The sequence below is a fragment of the Pinus tabuliformis genome, chromosome 4_2 (assembly GCF_031772625.1).
Source record: "Pinus tabuliformis cultivar Carrire ecotype Pingquan chromosome 4_2, CPIR1, whole genome shotgun sequence".
Lineage (NCBI taxonomy): Eukaryota > Viridiplantae > Streptophyta > Pinopsida > Pinales > Pinaceae > Pinus > Pinus tabuliformis.
In genome coordinates, this window is record NC_142304.1 from 726,743,434 (window position 1) to 726,765,271 (window position 21,838).

The following is a 21,838-nucleotide window of genomic DNA, read 5'->3' on the forward strand; positions in this document are numbered from 1 at the left end:
ATTTCCATTTAGGAATGGGCATGGGATGGATCAGGCCAGTTGGATGTTGATGTTCGTCTTTCACTTGCTGGCATTCCAAACGTTGTGCCAAGTTCTCGGTTGTCTCTACCTTCATACCTGGCCAAAAATAGTCTTTCCTTAACGCTGTGATCAATTTTTGGTATCCTGGGTGTGCAGTATATGGATTTCTATGATACTCATCCAAAATAAATCACTTAACAACTTGCTAATTTGGTACGTAAATGAGGTTCCTATATATCAGTATACCTTCATTGTTAATATCATAGCCTAATTTTCTTTCAGAGTTGTCTTCTTTCTTGACATGCTACCATAAGAAATGATATTCATGATATTTTAGGACTGCTTCTTTAATTAGATATGAAAAGTCAAATCTTATTTTACTAAAAGAAATCTCATAAATACAGTTCAATATTTGACTTAAAGCATCGGCTACCTGATTTTGCTTTCCCTTCAAATGCTTAATTTCAAAATCGAATTCGCTTAAAAACACAGTCCATCGTGCTTGACGGGCATTCAAGTTTAGTTGATGAAAGAAATTGGTGAGGCTATTGTGTTCTATCATAAGAATGAGATTATTCCCCAACAGATAGTGTTGTCAAATTCTCAAGGCAAGAACTATTATTGTAAGTTCTAAGTCATAGTCCATGTAGTGTTGTTCATGTTCCTTCATTTTTCGTGACTCATATGCCACCACTCAACCATACTGCATGAGTACACCCCTATTTCCAGTTTGGCACACATTTGTATAGGCTATAAATTTGTTATTTGGGTCTTCTATCTTTAGAATTGGCATTGTAGTCAGAAAATTCCTCAGTCGCTCAAAGATTTGTTGGCATTCCTCAGTGCACTTAAACGCTTTCCCTTTCCTTTGCAAAGATGATAAGGGGTAGGCAATTTTAGAAAACCGCTATATGAAGCAACAATAATATCCAACCAAATCCAAGAAAGAACGGATATCTGCCAAATTCTTGGGGACAGGCCACTCCATGATTGTTTTAATTTTCTCTAGATCTACCACTATACCCTCCTTTGTGATGATATTTGTTCCTTATAAAATTTGTGATGAGATTGTTGACACCTAATCCTCTGCGGTTGGGTGAACTTGGAATGTGAACAGTCATCAGAAGATGAACTGTGCAGTCACATTCTTGTATATAACAATAACTACCTAATGTAATAAATCGAATCAATTTTTCTGAGTTTTCTGCCAAACTGGAGTTACTCCTAGCCTGACATGGTATCAGAGCCAAGTTCTAAAAATAGTTGTAACTCCCTTCATTTCTGCCACTGTCTCAGTCCTGATCATTTCTGCCACTGCCTCTGTCCTGATCATTGCTGCCACTGCCTCTGTCCAGAGCGCTACTCTGCCTCTGCCTCTGTCGCTCTCTGAGCAGTCAGACCATGTCATAAACGTTTCAAAAAAAAAAAGGGCCACCTTCTACAATTCAACGCATGTTAGAATGTCTTCCTCGTAATGAAATGCATATGGATTTTGTACTATGATTTATCGGGGCCGCTTTCTATGATCCAGCAGATATGCCATAATTTCTTCCTCGCCCTCTCTGGTTAAGGTGGCACACAGGCTTTGTATTTCATTCAGAATTACTTCTCGTTTATCACGGTATGAGAGCCCACCCCATTTTTGACATTTTCTTTGTTGTAACTCCTCTCTACTACCATTATTCTCTGTCAAATCTCTGTCATTCTTCTCTGTCCTAATTGATCGAACACTGTGTTGAATTTCTGGAGTTCAAAATCCCTGTCACAATGAACTTTGTCTACCTAACGTTGAGGCCGATATACCTGTGCGTTGAACGTTGTTCTATGGGGGATTGTCGTGCATTGATTCAAGCCAGTTGGTCAAATATAACTGTGCGTTGAATTACCGTGGTGTGTTGTGCATTTGAAGGGCCATGACTGTCATGAATGGTGGAAGACTGGAGGACTTTGTGTCCCAGGACTAGATGTTGTTTGCATCTCCCTATGTAGTGGAGGGTGGCTTGATCATCTGCCATGATAAAAACCTCGTAGTGTATTAAACTGTGGCCGGACTGTATATTATGCATAAACTGTGGACTGTATAATGCATAAACCGTGGAAACGACAGTCTTTCATATATTGTGGTTTGCTCACACTAATTATATTGTGGCTCTCAGTGTTACCTAGTGGGAAGGCGCTTCTTCAACGTGGGTCTTCATCCACATCCGGGTAAGATCATACTCCGGTTGGGTGTTCTTTGGCTGAAAGTGGAAGACTTAGAGCGTAGGTTATTTCGGAGGCTTTGCAAAATCGGAGAGAGAGAAGACAAGCGGTTTGTCCTCGGAGACCATTGGTAGCAGCAAGTTGAAACTCCACTCAAAATGCCCCAAGTTCGATTCACCGCAAGGCAGAGGCACATAGCGATTCAGTCCATCGGAGGTTACAGCGATTAAAAGGCCAGGAGTAACTCCAGTTTGGCAGAAAACTCAGAAAAAGAACTCGTCATTTGGGAAAACAAGAACGGCAAAGCTTATGCATTAATCGCAGCATCTGTAAATGAAGAGGTGAGTCACCATATTTCATCATATTCAACTGCCTTTGAAGCTTTACAAAATTTGAAAGAACTCTATGACTCACATTCTGCACTTGAAGTAGTCCAACTCATGATTAAACTCTTCACTCTTGAACTGCAAAATAATGATCCTCTTGCTCTTGCTTCTGATGTAAAGTCTATAATGATGATATCAAATCCACTAAGGTTGAATTGGATATTCCTCTTATTGCTTTTCTCAAGGCACTTTATCCTACTTACTCCAACTATCTTGAGTCATTGCAAGCAAATGGAAATCTTAAAGATATAACCTTTGACTCTCTTGTGAAAAAGTTTGCTGAAAGAGAGAAAGCTTTCGGAAAGAAGACAGCCCCTGAATCTTCTGAAGAGACTGTGTGCCTTGCTCATAAAGAAAAGCATCCTGCTCAAGACTCTACAAGAGGAAGAGGTGGACGAAGAGGAAGAGGAAGATATTTCAGAGGCAGGGGGGGCAGACATTCTCAAGGAGAAAAGGCAGATCTGCATTGCATTCGCTGCAAACGAAATGGATCACATGATGCTTCTACATGCAAGCTACCATGGGACAAAATTGAGCAGAAAAGAAACCAGCAGAAAGGTAAAACTAATGATACAGACAAAGGTAAAGCACCTGAATCCGCTCACTATATTGAGGCACAATGTAACATTGGAGTAAATGAAGATTTGTTTAATGCTTCACTTGCTTCTTCGAAAAATGATTGGTTGCTTGATTCAGGAGCAACCTGTCATATGACTCATAGAAAAGATTTTTTTGAAGATTTCACTGACAATGTTGATGGAGCAGTATACTTTGCAGATCAATCAAAAATCAAGCCATCATGGCTTGGCACAATCAGGCTTAAACTGCCTGGTCTTCCAGACTTTCTTCTGGATCATGTTCTATATCTCCCACAGCTCAAGAGAAACTTGTTGTCCTTGGTCCACATCCACCAGCAAGGTCACTCCATTCATATGTTTGATGGCAAGCTTGAGGTAAGAAAAGCATCTGACCACTCACTTGTTATGAGGGGAATAGAAGAAGAAAGAATTCTCAAACTGCAAGGAACCTATGCTCATGCACAACATTTCTCATATATTTCTCATCATGAAGAAGGTACACTTCCATCAAGTTTATTATGGCATGCTAGATTTGGACATTTAAACTATGACAGTCTCCGCTTATTGAAGAAAAATGGTGTTGCTGGTTTGCCTACAATTCCTAGGAAACATAAGCAATGTTATGCTTGCATTCTAGGAAAGCATAGCAAACAATCTTTTCATGATTCACATTCAAGAGCACATAGGAAGCTTGAACTCATTCATTCAGATTTATGTGGTCCAATGCCTGTTCCTTCTGCAAATGGAAATAAATATATCATGACATTTATTGATGATTACCCCAGAATGTGTTGGGTTTATTTATTGAAGAACAAATCTGATGCTTTTCAAACATTCAAGAATTTTCATAAATGGATTGAAAATGATGCACAATCTCATATTGGGTCTATTCGCACTGATAATGGAAAAGAATATACATCAAATGAATTTGAACACTATCTTCGCCAACATGGGATCAAACATCAAACAACTGTGCTTTATAATCCCCAACAGAATGGTGTAGCTGAAAGAATGAATAGAACAATCTTGAATATGGTACGATCCATGCTTTTCTTCAAAAATGTAAAGATAATGTTTTGGGCTGATGCTGTTCTATGTATTGCATATATAAAGAATAGATGTCCATCTAATGCTATAAGAAACAATACTCCTTATGAATTGTGGTATGGACATGTTCCTTCGGTAATACATCTCAAGATCTTTGGTTCCACCTGTTATGCTTTGATACCAAAGGTACATAGAAACAAACTTGGTGTTAGAAGTCGTAAGTGTATCTTCCTGGGGTATTCAAACACCTCTAAAGCATACCGCCTCTATGATGAAGTAAATAAAAAGTTTGTTGTATCTAGAGATGTCATTTTTCTTGAATCATCCAAATCTGACAATGTTGTTGAGCGACAACTTGATCGCTTGGATAGATTCGCAAAAACAAAATCATTTCAAGAATTTGATAATCAGATTCCACATCTTGAAGGGGGGATTCCTATACTAGAACAACATGTGGAATCTTCTTCTGAAGAACAATCTCCTTTGCATGAAAGTTGGCCAAGAATCCAAAGTTCCATGATCGTACAAAGCACATCAATACTAAATATCATCTGATCTGACATCATGTTGAGGCCAAAACAATCCATCTCCGTCATTGTTCCACAAATGAGAAAATTGCAGACATCTTCACCAAAGCGCTTGGAAGAGAAAAGCTTGAAAGATTCAGAATGATGCTTGGACTCACCAACATCCCTTCAGATTAAGGGGGGGAATGTTGACACCTAATCCTCTGCGGTTGGGTGAACTTGGAATGTGAACAGTCATCAGAAGATGAACTGAGCAGTCACATTCTTGTATATAACAATAGCTACCTAATGTAATAAATTGAATCAGTTTTTCTGAGTTTTCTACCAAACTGGAGTTACTCCTGGCCTGACAGAGATAGCTCTTTTATTGGATAGAAGAATGATTCTGACTAAAATGTTATCATCAATAGAGTTTATATATATATATATATATATATAGAATAATTTAATTCCCCAAAATGTCTTTCATCATCAACCCTCTTGTACAATTTAAACAACTTTCATCTTCAACCCTTCCCATACGATTTAAACAACAATATCTAAATGAACTAAATCCACTAACAAAACTTCAAAAATAATAATAAAACTAACCAAAACTTCAGAAATAATAATAAAACTACCCTCCTCTACATCATGAGTGTTTTTATCTAATAATAATAAAAAAACTTCTGTACCCCTATAAACCATCTCTAATAAAACTTGTTTACAATAAACTATGTGATTTTCAGAAATTAAAAAAATCCATACTTGAAAGTCAAGCCAAACTTTAATATCCCAGCGAACACCCTAGCCGTGCGAGTTTCTTACCAGTTTCCAATTTCATAATCAGTGACGGTCAGTAAAATATCATAGCAATAAAATTATCTGCCACTATAAACAATGTGATTCCAGAATTTAAGAAGTATATATTAGAAAGTAAAGACTCACTTTTAATATCACAAACTCGCACCCTAGTCGTGCAAGTTGCTTACGAATTTCCAATTTCATATTCGGTCACGGTCAAGCTAAACTAGTTTAAACACCACAATCTAATTCTAATAATATAAGCTCTTTGCCACTATAAACGATGTGATTTTCAGAAATTAAAAATTCCATGTTAAAAAGTAAAGACTCACTTTAAAATCACAAATACTTCCCTAGCAGTGCAAGTTTCTTAGGAATTTCCAATTTCGTAATCAGTCGCAGTCAAACTAAAGTGATTTAAACATCATAATCACAACCATGCCAGTTTTTCACACTGAATTTTCTTTCTCACGGTTCAATGTAAGAGCCCATTCCAGCAAGTTTCTCTCGCTTGAATTTTCTCTGTGTAGTCAATGGTAGAGTCACTCCACGCCCTTGAAAAATCAACGGACATCTTTATCAGAAGTGCAGATTCAGTGTGTCTACGTAAGCTGGAACAAAGGGTAAGAAAAATAATAAATCACGCTCCCCTCATCAAATTAGAAAAGAAAAGTTCGAGAGGAGAGCGTCGAGCTCTGTCTTGAGACGCCAATGGAGATGAAAACAATAAACGGCCGCATGTTGCTTATCGTCACTGTATGGACGCGCCTGCACCTATTACTAGCTCAACTTCTCTGGCTTGGTGATCCTCTCTGGAGTGGTTGTGGGCAAACCGAATATATAAATGGTAGAAATTTCGTACCAGCAAAATAATTTACCATTTTCAATATCGATTTTTAGTACTTAAATATCTATATATGCAATATTCTACTAGCAAAATAATTTATTATTTTAATTTTTTTAATGAACAATAAGTTAATACGTTTATGTTATTTTGATGGGTAACTCTGAATATTTCTCCTCCTTAAAAAAATTACTTTAAGCATTCTTAAAAATTACTTTTATTGAACACATTATGAACCAAATTATGGAGAGTGACCTTTACAACCTCGCATAAAAATTGTTAAATGAACATATTATGAACAAGATTATGGAAAGTGGCATTTACAACATCTCTTAAAAATTGTTAAATCTAGATGATGTCGTGTGGATTTTGCAATATTGCTTAAAAAAAAATGTTAAATCAAAATGATGTCGATTTTTATTATGCGCTCATTATTATATGAAACATTTAAGAAAGGTGTTTGACGCAACATATCTGTCCTAATGAAATGAAGAAGAATCTGATAATGGAAGTGGCATATACCCGAACAAAATGAAGAATAGAATCTCATGGTAATGAAAGTCATCTCATACTACTTGGCCGTATAAGAAATGAAAGGGAAAGGAAAAAATGTTTTAATAATGCATAAATGAAATAATTTTAGTATGTGTGAAATGATTGTTTGCATCATATGGTTGGTCAAACTAATTATGTTAAGATCATGTTAACGTAGATTGCAATCTTATTGTGTTTGCATTATGAGGTATACAATATGAGGTATACAAAGGTGAGGCGCACTGAACTATCATTAATTTATCTGAAAATTTAAATATCACTAGTTAATATTTTAAATATCACGAAGTATTCGGGAATTTATAATGGCACCATCACCAAAATTATTATAAAACAAAAACTAAAAAGTATTGTCGGGACCTCATCAGACGAGGTACATGGTTTCTATGCGTCCATAGCTACAAAATCGTGCATTTTGATTTTTTAAAATAATTTTAGGAACATTTCCATCGAAAGAACTCACAAAACTTACAAAAGAAAAAGGCACCGATAGCATCCTTGCTACTACAGTCTGATCCAAACCGGCTAGTCCACTGTACTTATGCGAATTATATGACACGGCACACCATGTGATGAAATATCTGCGAGTTTATCTTTTCCGAATTATACATGCGAGTAACGACTCGCCACTATCGAATAATGGGTACGTGACAAAATTTGGTAGGTATTTTGGGAGAACTGGATTCCAGCTTTCTTTATTTTGAGTGCCTGGGTTTTCAAAAAGTGCTGAATCTACTTTTACTTTATAAAACCATTCGCACTCCCATGATGAGATCTAAAAATCATGATTCCAGCGAAAAATGACCCTCCCAACAAAAATTCTGGCCTTTGTAGACCAGCCGTAGTGCCTTTTTTCTACCATAGATCCAGTATCTATGTGCCTGGCCGTACACAAATATTCGAGGCTTCGAAATTATTAAATGGCATAGTGACTTTGAAATTAATAAATTAACATCAAAGATGTGGAAGTCTGCACCATGCATGGTAAACCTTCATTCCAAGCCAAATTCATCCATTATTTATCAAATCGAAGTTTAGATATGCCAACCAAATCACCTTTCACCAATGACTCGTAGAGGACAACGCTATTGGTATCATTCTGTATGCCGACCAGCTAAAAAGTTCGCGGGTCAAGTCAGAGTTCGGTGATTCGGCTTTACTCTCTTACCGCCCTCCAGCTGTGAGGTGGAGAATATTATTTTAAAAGGTATTCTAGGACGGATATTAAAAGTTCGAGATGTTTGGTGGAAAATCGGCATCCGACAGATACGTCTGCACTAATTGACTACAAATTTGGCATCCGCGAATTAAGAAATCCGAAAGGACAAACCCGAGTGGTCATAAGTTTTTTAAGGAGAATTTTTCGGATACGTCTGCACTAATTGACTACAAATTTGGCATCCGCGAATTAAGAAATCCGAAAGGACAAACCCGAGTGGTCATAAGTTTTTTAAGGAGAATTTTTTGGAAGGTTTTTTGATGGGTTTTTGGGGTCAAATCTGGCAGCAATTTATTAGAATTGTAAGTTTGATAGCTAATTTCTGCACAATCAAAGCGTCCCAGGGGTTTATCAGGGTGCTGAATCCAAATATGCAGTTAAAAAACCATTTTAAATAATACAAATCAAGATTTAACTTCAATTTTTCCTGCCAAATTCCATCACCAGAATCTCCAAAAAATCACACTAAAAACAACTCCAATATCCAAGATCCCTTCCCATGTCAGAATGTGACTAAAATGCAAGATACAATAATAAACTACCTTGATCGCTGGGTCTCTAATGATTTTGCAATGCAAAGTAACCCAAGTCAATGACAACTCGTTGGCTTGGGGATGATTGCCCTTACAAGTTATCTATGCTCATAGCCAAATTGTAATTCGTTCAATGTCCGTTATTAGCATATAATAGATGGATAATTGTTAACATATAGAAGGGATAGTTTCATGAGATAGTTTTAAGAACAAAAGAAACAACACAATGCCCTACACGTTGGTCAAAATACCATTCACAAAGTACACCTGAGTTAAAGTCGAAGTCCAGAAAGGAAACCAAAATTAATGAGAGATAAAAAAAACAAAAAAACTAAAGGTTAATGGTGATGAGGCCAGCCCACGTGGTCCCACGCTAGCCCAACCTATGTGGACCTTCACTGATATTTTGATTCGGATATGGTGTGATTGCAATTTATTTGGTAGGTGATTATTAATCAACCCGCGGTACTTACCTTGTCTATGCCCGCGACATCTGTCCTCCTCGAAGTTACCAAACCCTAATTTCACTTACTCCCTTTTCACTGCCGGTTCGCGCCTATTCGGTCATTTTCACCCCGTCACTTTGCTCTCTGTGTTTTACTCTGATGTTCGGCTCCGCCTCTGGTTCTTCTCCGGCGCTCGGCACTGTATCATCAGGTAATATATTGTTTCTTGCTATATTTCGTTATCCTCTGCTCGAGTTGGTGCTAACATTCCGCAGCCCCTCTGTGGTCAGGGTTTCACTTCGTTTCTGCGAGCTTATGGGTTCGGTTCACTTCAGGTATGGCTATTCTCCTCAGCCATACATCGGTTTCGTTTTCTGTTGACTCCTTTACAGCTTCACGATGTTGTTTCTGATGCGAGGGTTTTGATTTGGTTATAAACCCTAACTTCACTCTTCTGTGGTGGTTGCAGGTGACCGGTCCCGTGACTTCGCAAGGATTTCGGTCGCTATCTCCCGGGTAGCTCTGTTCTTATCTCAGTTTCTTCCGTGGTTCTCCGTCTTTGCTGTATTTTACTTGCGTCTGTGGTCTGTATGTGAGATAGTTGTCGAGTCTAGTATTTGTGTTGTTCCAACCCGTAGCCGTAGCTTGGAGGGTTTCTGTAAGTTCTTTTATTTGGTGGCTCGGTCCAACGAATCCTCGTTGCACAGTCCTTTCATGTAATTTGAATTCTATAGACCTGCAATGTAATATACAGTGGTATGTAATATGTATTTAAGTTTGGTGCTGGTGCTTACCCGGTTTCGACTGTGGACTGTTGTATCCTGCGATATTGTTTGTTTCTTCTCGCCTTATGCTCACTCTCGGTCTCGGCTGGTCATTAGACTTTTGGGGTCGTGAAACTCTGTTACTGTATCTGCCTGCAATGAATTGAATGTACAGTAATATATATGTGTGTATTCTATTACAGAGGACATAAATCTTGCAATCGTATGTTTAATTGTGCACTGATTTTTTTTTTATGAAGGAAATTGAATGTATTTCTCTTATTCTTTTTCAAATGCTTCGCTGCTGAACCCTTATGGGTTATTTCGTCTGTCCTTTTATACAATAGTTTCAAGCAGTTAGATAACTGCTGGTAGTTATTCCATTACAGTTTGCTCGGCAGTTACTATAAACATACTTTACTTGACTATTTGCTTGTTTACTTGTCTCCTTTGTTCCATAAGGGTTTGTTGTTTACATTGCTTATTGATATTAATCTAACTTTTAACAACTCTAATTAAGACCTGTTACTATAGTTAAAATAAAATAAATAGAAATTAAGCTAACAGAATCTAATGCTGTAGTTGACCATGGAAGAAATAAAATAAAAACGTAAGAACTCTGACAGACTTGCTGTCCATTTGTCGAACTGTTCATCTTTCCCAATCTTCTTCAGAAACTTTGTCCGCCCTCTCTCGGTCTTCGCCCTGTCGACCAGATGCTCCTGCATCAGGCTGCCGGGGTAAAAGAGAGATCTCATGGCTCCGTTCCATGAGTTCCTCCACCGAGTAGCCCGCCTTCCGAATCTGTGTCTCGTCGAGCCAGGAGCTGTCCTCCATTGGACGGTCCTTCCACTTTACGAGATAACACAGATACTCCTTCCTGCGCGTCTTCTTGGCTACCTGTGTGCTGATGATTCCTTCGATTTCATGGGTCTTGACCGACGGTAACTGTTTCTTCCAAAGACTGCTCTCGAACTGGGTGTCCCGTTGTGGCTGTACCATTCTTTCATCTTCCGCCTGGGCATGATATGGGAACAGGTCTGCCACGTTGAATATGGGTGATATACCTATATCAGGTGGCAGCTGAATTTCATATGCATTCGCTGAAAATTTGCGCAGAATTTTGCATGGGCCGATTTTTTTGAACTTCAGTTTGTTATACGTACCCTTAGGAAACCGTTCCCGGCGCAAATGCGCAAGGACTTCGTCTCCAATCTCAAAATGTACCTCACGCCGCCTTATGTCTGCGTGCTGCTTATATTTCTGCGTGCTGTCCTGTAATCTCAATTTGACTTTCTCATGCAGTTCGCTCATTGCTTCGGCAAAATCTTCCCCGTCTGCACTTCTCCTTTCTAGCTGTCCCAAATCTCGTAACTCATGTACTCCTCGCGGATGCATACCATACAAGATTTGGAATGGGCTAAGACTGGTGCTTCGATTAGGCGAATCGTTATAAGCGAATTCTGCCTGGGCAAGAGCTCGATCCCACAATCGTGAGTTTTCTCCTGTCAAGCTTCGTAACAAGTTGCCCAAACTCCTGTTCACTACCTCTGTCTGTCCATCAGTCTGCGGGTGATACGCAGAACTGAAATTTAACTGTGTGCCCAGCTTTTTCCACAGGGTGCGCCAAAAATGCCCTGTAAATTTCACATCCCTGTCTGAAACTATAGTTTTAGGTAAGCCATGTAATCGAACTACTTCTGTGAAGAAGAGATGTGCCACGTTTGTGGCGTCGCTAGTCTTCCGGCACGGAATGAAATGAGCCATCTTTGAAAACCTATCTACCACCACCATCACTGAATCATATCCCCGCTGCGTTCTAGGCAATCCTAGGACAAAGTCAATGCTGACTGAATCCCACGGCCTGCTTGGAACTGGTAGGGGTGTGTATAATCCAGTATTCTGGCTGTGTCCTTTCGCCAGTTGGCAGATTTTACACCTGGTTACATACCTCTGTACGTCTCGACTCATTTTCGGCCAGTAATAAAAATGTCTTAGCTGTTCCAACGTTTTATCAACGCCAAAATGTCCTGCTAAACTGCCACTGTGTTTCTCTTTTACTAAATTTTCCCTCATCGAACAATCCGGAATACATAGCTGTCCACCTCAAAATAATAATCCTTCCTGTAAATTAAAATCTAGCCATGGGCTTGTATTCCTTAAGACAGGATTTTGGCATGCCTCAAAGGCTTCCTTGAAATCTGCGTCCATCTGGTACAAATCCTTCAAATACTCAAATCCCATCACCTGTATGCCACTTTCCTGTAAGAGCAAGGCTCTTCTGCTTAAAGCATCCGCCACTTTGTTGGCTTGCCCACTTATGTGCTTCAACACAAAAGTAAAACTTTGCAGGTACTCCACCCACTTGGCGTGCTTATGGTTCAGTTTGTGCTGCTGTGTTATGTACTGTAACGCAGAATTATCAGAGAACAAAACGAACTCATTACCTAGTAAATAATGCCTCCAATGCTTCAAGGCTTGAACCACTGCATAGAATTCTTTGTCGTATGACGAATACTTCTGTCGACTTTCATTTAGTTTCTCACTAAAGAACGCCACTGGTCTGTCCTCTTGACTGAGTACAGCGCCAATAGCTGTCCCGCTTGCATCACACCGAACCTGAAAAGGTTTGCTAAAATCGGGCAGCCTCAAGATTGGCCTCTCCGTTATTTTCCGCTTCAGAAGTTGGAAACTGTCTTCTGCCGCCTTAGTCCAGCAAAAAGGTTGGCTGGCCTTTTTGATGGTCTCTAGCATGGGCGCGCAGATTTCACTAAAATTCTTAATGAACTTCCTATAAAAACTTGCTAAACCGTGAAAGCTACGTACCTCGAATAAATTCTTCGGTGACGGCCAACTTATGATCGCTGTAATCTTCTCTGGGTCCATTTTTAACTCATTCTCTGCCACTACAAATCCCAGATAAATTAACTCCTTTTGTAAGAAAGTGCATTTCTTCAAATTTATCAGCAGTTTGTTCTGCTGCAGCTTCTCGAATACTCTTCGAATATGTTGAAGGTGCTCTCTTTTCGTCCTGCTAAAAATTAAAATATCGTCCAGATAGACTATCACGAATTTTCCAATAAATTCCTTTAACATTTCGTTCATTAGTCTCATAAAAGTACTCGGAGCGTTACTCAACCCAAATGGCATAACCAGCCATTCGTACAGTCCTTCGTTGGTCTTGAAGGTTGTCTTCCATTCGTCTCCTTCTCTAATTCTGATCTGATGATACCCACTTTTCAGATCTATTTTTGTAAAATATGCTGCCCCACTAAGACAGTCCATCATGTCATCCATCCTAGGCAAGGGAAACCTGTATCGAATGGTGATCTTGTTTATAGCCCGCGAATCTGTGCACATTCGCCATTCTCCACCCTTCTTGGGCGCAAGGACTGTAGGTACTGCACAGGGGCTTAAACTCTCTCTGATCAGTCCCTTATCTAACAACTCCTGCACTTGTTTGCGTACTTCTTCATTGTCCTTTGGACTCATTCTGTACGCTGCCTTGTTCGGTAAGCTTGCTCCTGGTATAAAATCAATGTGGTGGCTGATGCTCCTTTTAGGAGGCAACTTATCAGGTAACTCATCAGCCGCAATGTCTTGAAATTCTTCTAACAGCTCTTGTATTTCTTTGGGCAATTCCGATTTTTCTAAGTTCAGTAATACTGGCTTCATCCTCCTCACAACTGCAAAATTAATTTCATTTTCCTCAACCTGCTTTATGAACTGTTTTCCTCCCATTAATAGCGCCTTTGTTCCACTTGATTCTGCTGAATCTTCCTCTTTGATGGGTACAAGTGTGTGTTTGACCCCATCCTTCGTAAACTTATAACAATTAGTCTTCCCATCGTGTGTCACCTTCCTGTCATACTGCCATGGTCTCCCGAGCAGTATGTGGCACACGTCCATTGGCATAATATCGCAGACCACTGTATCGTGGTACTTGCCAATGCGAAATTCTACCTCGCATTGTTCATCAACCAACAGCTGGTGGCCTTTCTGTAGCCACAACACCTTGTAAGGTGTGGGGTGCTTCAGCCGCTTCAACCCCAGTTTTTCCACCATCTCAGTGGCAACCAAGTTATCCGTACTCCCGCTGTCTATTATCACCTTGCAGCATTTTCCATGCGATTTACAGACTGTCCGGAACAGTGACTTCCGCTGTGTTGGTTCAGCCACTTCCTTGGTTGGCTTTAACAGCACTTTATTCAAAATCAACGCTTCTCCCGTTTCTGCCATGTCTTCCACTTCCCGTGGTTGTGCTTCAGCTTCTTCAGGCTGAATCATATATGTTCCCCTCTGACCTGTCTGCTCAACTTCTGGACATTCAAAGGATCGATGCCCCCATTTTTGACACCTGTAGCACTGGAAACTAGTCCCTCTTCCGCGGCCATTCCCTCGTCCTCGCTGATATGACCGACCTCCTCTGGTGCTGTCTCCTTTGTCTGCTGTCCCTGAAGGTTTTGAGCTGCTGCCTTCTTCGCTGTTCGCAACACTCTTTCCTCTACCGTAGGACTGTCCTCGTCCTCTACCATTCCCTCTCCCTCTCCTGTTATTCTGCTTCCGATTAATTTTCTCCTCAGCCTTCACAACACTCTGAAAGGCTTCTTCAATATTTCGGGGAGAAAGAATGCTAATTTCATCCAGGATTTCCATCCTCAAGCCATTGACATATCTCGCTGTTTTTTCTGGAGTGTCATCCGTATAACCAGCACGTAGATTTACCCGGTAGAACTCTTCCGTATACTCTTTGACAGTCATACCTTTCTATCTCAAATTCTGTACTCGCCGATATAGTTCAACCTGGTAATCTTTCGGCAGAAATCTGCCCTTCAATTTTGCTACCATCCTTGACCATTTCCGTATGGGTAATTTGTTCAGTCTTTTTCTGTCTGCTTGGACATTATCCCACCACAAGAGGGCATGTCCCTTCAACTTAGTAGCAGCGAACTTGACTCTCTTATCCTCCTTAACTTCCTCATTTTCGAAATACTTATCTAGTTCACTTATCCAATCCAATAGGATATCAGCAGACACTCTGCCATCGTAATTTGAAATCTCTGTTTTGGGTTTGCTGCTGGCCAATAAAATTGAACGCAGCAGTCTCAATTCTGGAGCTTCTTCATCAGACCCGTCTGTAGCAGCTACCGCTTCTTCCTCACTGTCATCTCCCAGTTCCGGGTCTCTTCGTCTACCCGCTTCCACTGCTTCCAAGCGAGCTGTAAGAACTCTAATCTGTTCCCTCAATCCTTCATCTGCTCCTCTACGTGCACCTCTTCCACGTCCTCGTCTTGGCGCTTGCCCTTCTGCCATCTTCCTCTATATATAAAAAAAAACTGCTCTGATACCAATTGATGAGGCCAGCCCACGTGGTCCCACGCTAGCCCAACCTATGTGGACCTTCACTGATATTTTGATTCGGATATGGTGTGATTGCAATTTATTTGGTAGGTGATTATTAATCAACCCGCGGTACTTACCTTGTCTATGCCCGCGACATCTGTCCTCCTCGAAGTTACCAAACCCTAATTTCACTTACTCCCTTTTCACTGCCGGTTCGCGCCTATTCGGTCATTTTCACCCCGTCACTTTGCTCTCTGTGTTTTACTCTGATGTTCGGCTCCGCCTCTGGTTCTTCTCCGGCGCTCGGCACTGTATCATCAGGTAATATATTGTTTCTTGCTATATTTCGTTATCCTCTGCTCGAGTTGGTGCTAACATTCTGCAGCCCCTCTGTGGTCAGGGTTTCACTTCGTTTCTGCGAGCTTATGGGTTCGGTTCACTTCAGGTATGGCTATTCTCCTCAGCCATACACGGGTTTCGTTTTCTGTTGACTCCTTTACAGCTTCACGATGTTGTTTCTGATGCGAGGGTTTTGATTTGGTTATAAACCCTAACTTCACTCTTCTGTGGTGGTTGCAGGTGACCGGTCCCGTGACTTCGCAAGGATTTCGGTCGCTATCTCCCGGGTAGCTCTGTTCTTATCTCAGTTTCTTCCGTGGTTCTCCGTCTTTGCTGTATTTTACTTGCGTCTGTGGTCTGTATGTGAGATAGTTGTCGAGTCTAGTATTTGTGTTGTTCCAACCTGTAGCCGTAGCTTGGAGGGTTTCTGTAAGTTCTTTTATTTGGTGCCTCGGTTCAACGAATCCTCGTTGCACAGTCCTTTCATGTAATTTGAATTCTATAGACCTGCAATGTAATATATAGTGGTATGTAATATGTATTTAAGTTTGGTGCTGGTGCTTACCCGGTTTCGACTGTGGACTGTTGTATCCTGCGATATTGTTTGTTTCTTCTCGCCTTATGCTCACTCTCGGTCTCGGCTGGTCATTAGACCTTTGGGGTCGTGAAACTCTGTTACTGTATCTGCCTGCAATGAATTGAATGTACAGTAATATATATGTGTGTATTCTATTACAGAGGACATAAATCTTGCAATCGTATGTTTAATTGTGCACTGATTTTTTTTTTTATGAAGGAAATTGAATGTATTTCTCTTATTCTTTTTCAAATGCTTCGCTGCTGAACCCTTATGGGTTATTTCGTCTGTCCTTTTATACAATAGTTTCAAGCAGTTAGATAACTGCTGGTAGTTATTCCATTACAGTTTGCTCGGCAGTTACTATAAACTTACTTTACTTGACTATTTGCTTGTTTACTTGTCTCCTTTGTTCCATAAGGGTTTGTTGTTTACATTGCTTATTGATATTAATCTAACTTTTAACAACTCTAATTAAGACCTGTTACTATAGTTAAAATAAAATAAATAGAAATTAAGCTAACAGAATCTAATGCTGTAGTTGACCATGGAAGAAATAAAATAAAAACGTAAGAACTCTGACAGACTTGCTGTCCATTTGTCGAACTGTTCATCTTTCCCAATCTTCTTCGGAAACTTTGTCCGCCCTCTCTCGGTCTTCGCCCTGTCGACCAGATGCTCCTGCATCAGGCTGCCGGGGTAAAAGAGAGATCTCATGGCTCCGTTCCATGAGTTCCTCCACCGAGTAGCCCGCCTTCCGAATCTGTGTCTCGTCGAGCCAGGAGCTGTCCTCCATTGGACGGTCCTTCCACTTTACGAGATAACGCAAATACTCCTTCCTGCGCGTCTTCTTGGCTACCTGTGTGCTGATGATTCCTTCGATTTCATGGGTCTTGACCGACGGTAACTGTTTCTTCCAAAGATTGCTCTCGAACTGGGCGTCCCGTTGTGGCTGTACCATTCTTTCATCTTCCACCTGGGCATGATATGGGAACAGGTCTGCCACGTTGAATATGGGTGATATACCTATATCAGGTGGCAGCTGAATTTCATATGCATTCGCTGAAAATTTGCGCAGAATTTTGCATGGGCCGATTTTTTTGAACTTCAGTTTGTTATACGTACCCTTAGGAAACCGTTCCCGGCGCAAATGCGCAAGGACTTCGTCTCCTATCTCAAAATGTACCTCACGCCGCCTTATGTCTGCGTGCTGCTTATATTTTTGCGTGCTGTCCTGTAATCTCAATTTGACTTTCTCATGCAGTTCGCTCATTGCTTCGGCAAAATCTTCCCCGTCTGCACTTCTCCTTTCTAGCTGTCCCAAATCTCATAACTCATGTACTCCTCACGGATGCATACCATACAAGATTTGGAATGGGCTAAGACCGGTGCTTCGATTAGGCGAATCGTTATAAGCGAATTCTGCCTGGGCAAGAGCTCGATCCCACAATCGCGAGTTTTCTCCTGTCAAGCTTCGTAACAAGTTGCCCAAACTCCTGTTCACTACCTCTGTCTGTCCATCAGTCTGCGGGTGATACGCAGAACTTAAATTTAACTGTGTGTCCAGCTTTTTCCACAGGGTGCGCCAAAAATGCCCTGTAAATTTCACATCCCTGTCTGAAACTATAGTTTTAGGTAAGCCATGTAATCGAACTACTTCTGTGAAGAAGAGATGTGCCACGTTTGTGGCGTCGCTAGTCTTCCGGCACGGAATGAAATGAGCCATCTTTGAAAACCTATCTACCACCACCATCACTGAATCATATCCCCGCTGCGTTCTAGGCAATCCTAGGACAAAGTCAATGCTGACTGAATCCCACGGCCTGCTTGGAACTGGTAGGGGTGTGTATAATCCAGTATTCTGGCTGTGTCCTTTCGCCAGTTGGCAGATTTTACACCTGGTTACATACCTCTGTACGTCCCGACTCATTTTCGGCCAGTAATAAAAATGTCTTAGCTGTTCCAACGTTTTATCAACGCCAAAATGTCCTGCTAAACCGCCACTGTGTTTCTCTTTTACTAAATTTTCCCTCATCGAACAATCCGGAATACATAGTTGTCCACCTCAAAATAATAATCCTTCCTGTAAATTAAAATTTAGCCATGGGCTTGTATTCCTTAAGACAGGATTTTGGCATGCCTCAAAGGCTTCCTTGAAATCCGCGTCCATCTGGTACAAATCCTTCAAATACTCAAATCCCATCACCTGTATGCCACTTTCCTGTAAGAGCAAGGCTCTTCTGCTTAAAGCATCCGCCACTTTGTTGGCTTGCCCACTTATGTGCTTCAACACAAAAGTAAAACTTTGCAGGTACTCCACCCACTTGGCGTGCTTATGGTTCAGTTTGTGCTGCTGTGTTATGTACTGTAACGCAGAATTATCAGAGAACAAAAAGAACTCATTACCTAGTAAATAGTGCCTCCAATGCTTCAAGGCTTGAACCACTGCATAGAATTCTTTGTCGTATGACGAATACTTCTGTCGACTTTCATTTAGTTTCTCACTAAAGAACGCCACTGGTATGTCCTCTTGACTGAGTACAGCGCCAATAGCTATCCCGCTTGCATCACACCGAACCTGAAAAGGTTTGCTAAAATCGGGCAGCCTCAAGATTGGCCTCTCCGTTATTTTCCGCTTCAGAAGTTGGAAACTGTCTTCTGCCGCCTTAGTCCAGCAAAAAGTTTGGCTGGCCTTTTTTATGGTCTCTAGCATGGGCGCGCAGATTTCACTAAAATTCTTAATGAACTTTCTATAAAAACTTGCTAAACCGTGAAAGCTACGTACCTCGAATAAATTCTTCGGTGACGGCCAACTTATGATCGCTGTAATCTTCTCTGGGTCCATTTTTAACTCATTCTCTGCCACTACAAATCCCAGATAAATTAACTCCTTTTGTAAGAAAGTGCATTTCTTCAAATTTATCAGCAGTTTGTTCTGCTGCAGCTTTTCGAATACTCTTCGAATATGTTGAAGGTGCTCTCTTTTCGTCCTGCTAAAAATTAAAATATCGTCCAGATAGACTATCACGAATTTTCCAATAAATTCCTTTAACATTTCGTTCATTAGTCTCATAAAAGTACTCGGAGCGTTACTCAACCCAAATGGCATAACCAGCCATTCGTACAGTCCTTCGTTGTTCTTGAAGGTTGTCTTCCATTCGTCTCCTTCTCTAATTCTGATCTGATGATACCCACTTTTCAGATCTATTTTTGTAAAATATGCTGCCCCACTAAGACAGTCCATCATGTCATCCATCCTAGGCAAGGGAAACCTGTATCGAATGGTGATCTTGTTTATAGCCCGCGAATCTGTGCACATTCGCCATTCTCCACCCTTCTTGGGCGCAAGGACTGTAGGTACTGCACAGGGGCTTAAACTCTCTCTGATCAGTCCCTTATCTAACAACTCCTGCACTTGTTTGCGTACTTCTTCATTGTCCTTTGGACTCATTCTGTACGCTGCCTTGTTCGGTAAGCTTGCTCCTGGTATAAAATCAATGTGGTGGCTGATGCTCCTTTTAGGAGGCAACTTATCAGGTAACTCATCAGCCGCAATGTCTTGAAATTCTTCTAACAGCTCTTGTATTTCTTTGGGCAATTCCGATTTCTCTAAGTTCAGTAATACTGGCTTCATCCTCCTCACAACTGCAAAATTAATTTCATTTTCCTCAACCTGCTTTATGAACTGTTTTCCTCCCATTAATAGCGCCTTTGTTCCACTTGATTCTGCTGAATCTTCCTCTTTGATGGGTACAAGTGTGTGTTTGACCCCATCCTTCATAAACTTATAACAATTAGTCTTCCCATCGTGTGTCACCTTCCTGTCATATTGCCATGGTCTCCCGAGCAGTATGTGGCACACGTCCATTGGCATAATATCGCAGACCACTGTATCGTGGTACTTGCCAATGCGAAACTCTACCTCGCATTGTTCATCAACCAACAGCTGGTGGCCTTTCTGTAGCCACGACACCTTGTAAGGTGTGGGGTGCTTCAGCCGCTTCAACCCCAGTTTTTCCACCATCTCAGTGGCAACCAAGTTATCCGTACTCCCGCTGTCTATTATCACCTTGCAGCATTTTCCATGTGATTTACAGACTGTCCGGAACAGTGACTTCCGCTGTGTTGGTTCAGCCACTTCCTTGGTTGGCTTTAACAGCACTTTATTCAAAATCAACGCTTCTCCCGTTTCTGCCATGTCTTCTACTTCCCGTGGTTGTGCTTCAGCGTCTTCAGGCTGAATCATATATGTTCCCCTCTGACCTGTCTGCTCAACTTCTGGACATTCAAAGGATCGATTCCCCCATTTTTGACACCTGTAGCACTGGAAACTAGTCCCTCTTCCGCGACCATTCCCTCGTCCTCGCTGATATGACCGACCTCCTCTGGTGCTGTCTCCTTTGTCTGCTGTCCCTGAAGGTTTTGAGCTGCTGCCTTCTTCGCTGTTCGCAGCACTCTTTCCTCTACCGTAGGACTGTCCTCGTCCTCTACCATTCCCTCTCCCTCTCCTGTTATTCTGCTTCCGATTAATTTTCTCCTCAGCCTTCACAACACTCTGAAAGGCTTCTTCAATATTTCGGGGATAAAGAATGCTAATTTCATCCAGGATTTCCATCCTCAAGCCATTGACATATCTCGCTGTTTTTTCTGGAGTGTCATCCGTATAACCAGCACGTAGATTTACCCGGTAGAACTCTTCCGTATACTCTTTGACAGTCATACCTTTCTGTCTCAAATTCTGTACTCGCCGATATAGTTCAACCTGGTAATCTTTCGGCAGAAATCTGCCCTTCAATTTTGCTACCATCCTTGACCATTTCCGTATGGGTAATTTGTTCAGTCTTTTTCTGTCTGCTTGGACATTATCCCACCACAAGAGGGCATGTCCCTTCAACTTAGTAGCAGCGAACTTGACTCTCTTATCCTCCTTAACTTCCTCATTTTCGAAATACTTATCTAGTTCACTTATCCAATCCAATAGGATATCAGCAGACAGACTACCATCGTAATTTGAAATCTCTGTTTTGGGTTTGCTGCTGGCCAATAAAATTGAACGCAGCAGTCTCAATTCTGGAGCTTCTTCATCAGACCCGTCTGTAGCAGCTATCGCTTCTTCCTCACTGTCATCTCCCAGTTTCGGGTCTCTTCGTCTACCCGCTTCCACTGCTTCCAAGCGAGCTGTAAGAACTCTAATATGTTCCCTCAATCCTTCATCTGCTCCTCTACGTGCACCTCTTCCACATCCTCGTCTTGGTGCTTGCCCTTCTGCCATCTTCCTCTATATATAAAAAAAACTGCTCTGATACCAATTGATGAGGCCAGCCCACGTGGTCCCACGCTAGCCCAACCTATGTGGACCTTCACTGATATTTTGATTCGGATATGGTGTGATTGCAATTTATTTGGTAGGTGATTATTAATCAACCCGCGGTACTTACCTTGTCTATGCCCGCTACATCTGTCCTCCTCGAAGTTACCAAACCCTAATTTCACTTACTCCCTTTTCACTGCCGGTTCGCGCCTATTCGGTCATTTTCACCCCGTCACTTTGCTCTCTGTGTCTTACTCTGATGTTTGGCTCCGCCTCAGGTTCTTCTCTGGCGCTCGGCACTGTATCATCAGGTAATATATTGTTTCTTGCTATATTTCGTTATCCTCTGCTCGAGTTGGTGCTATC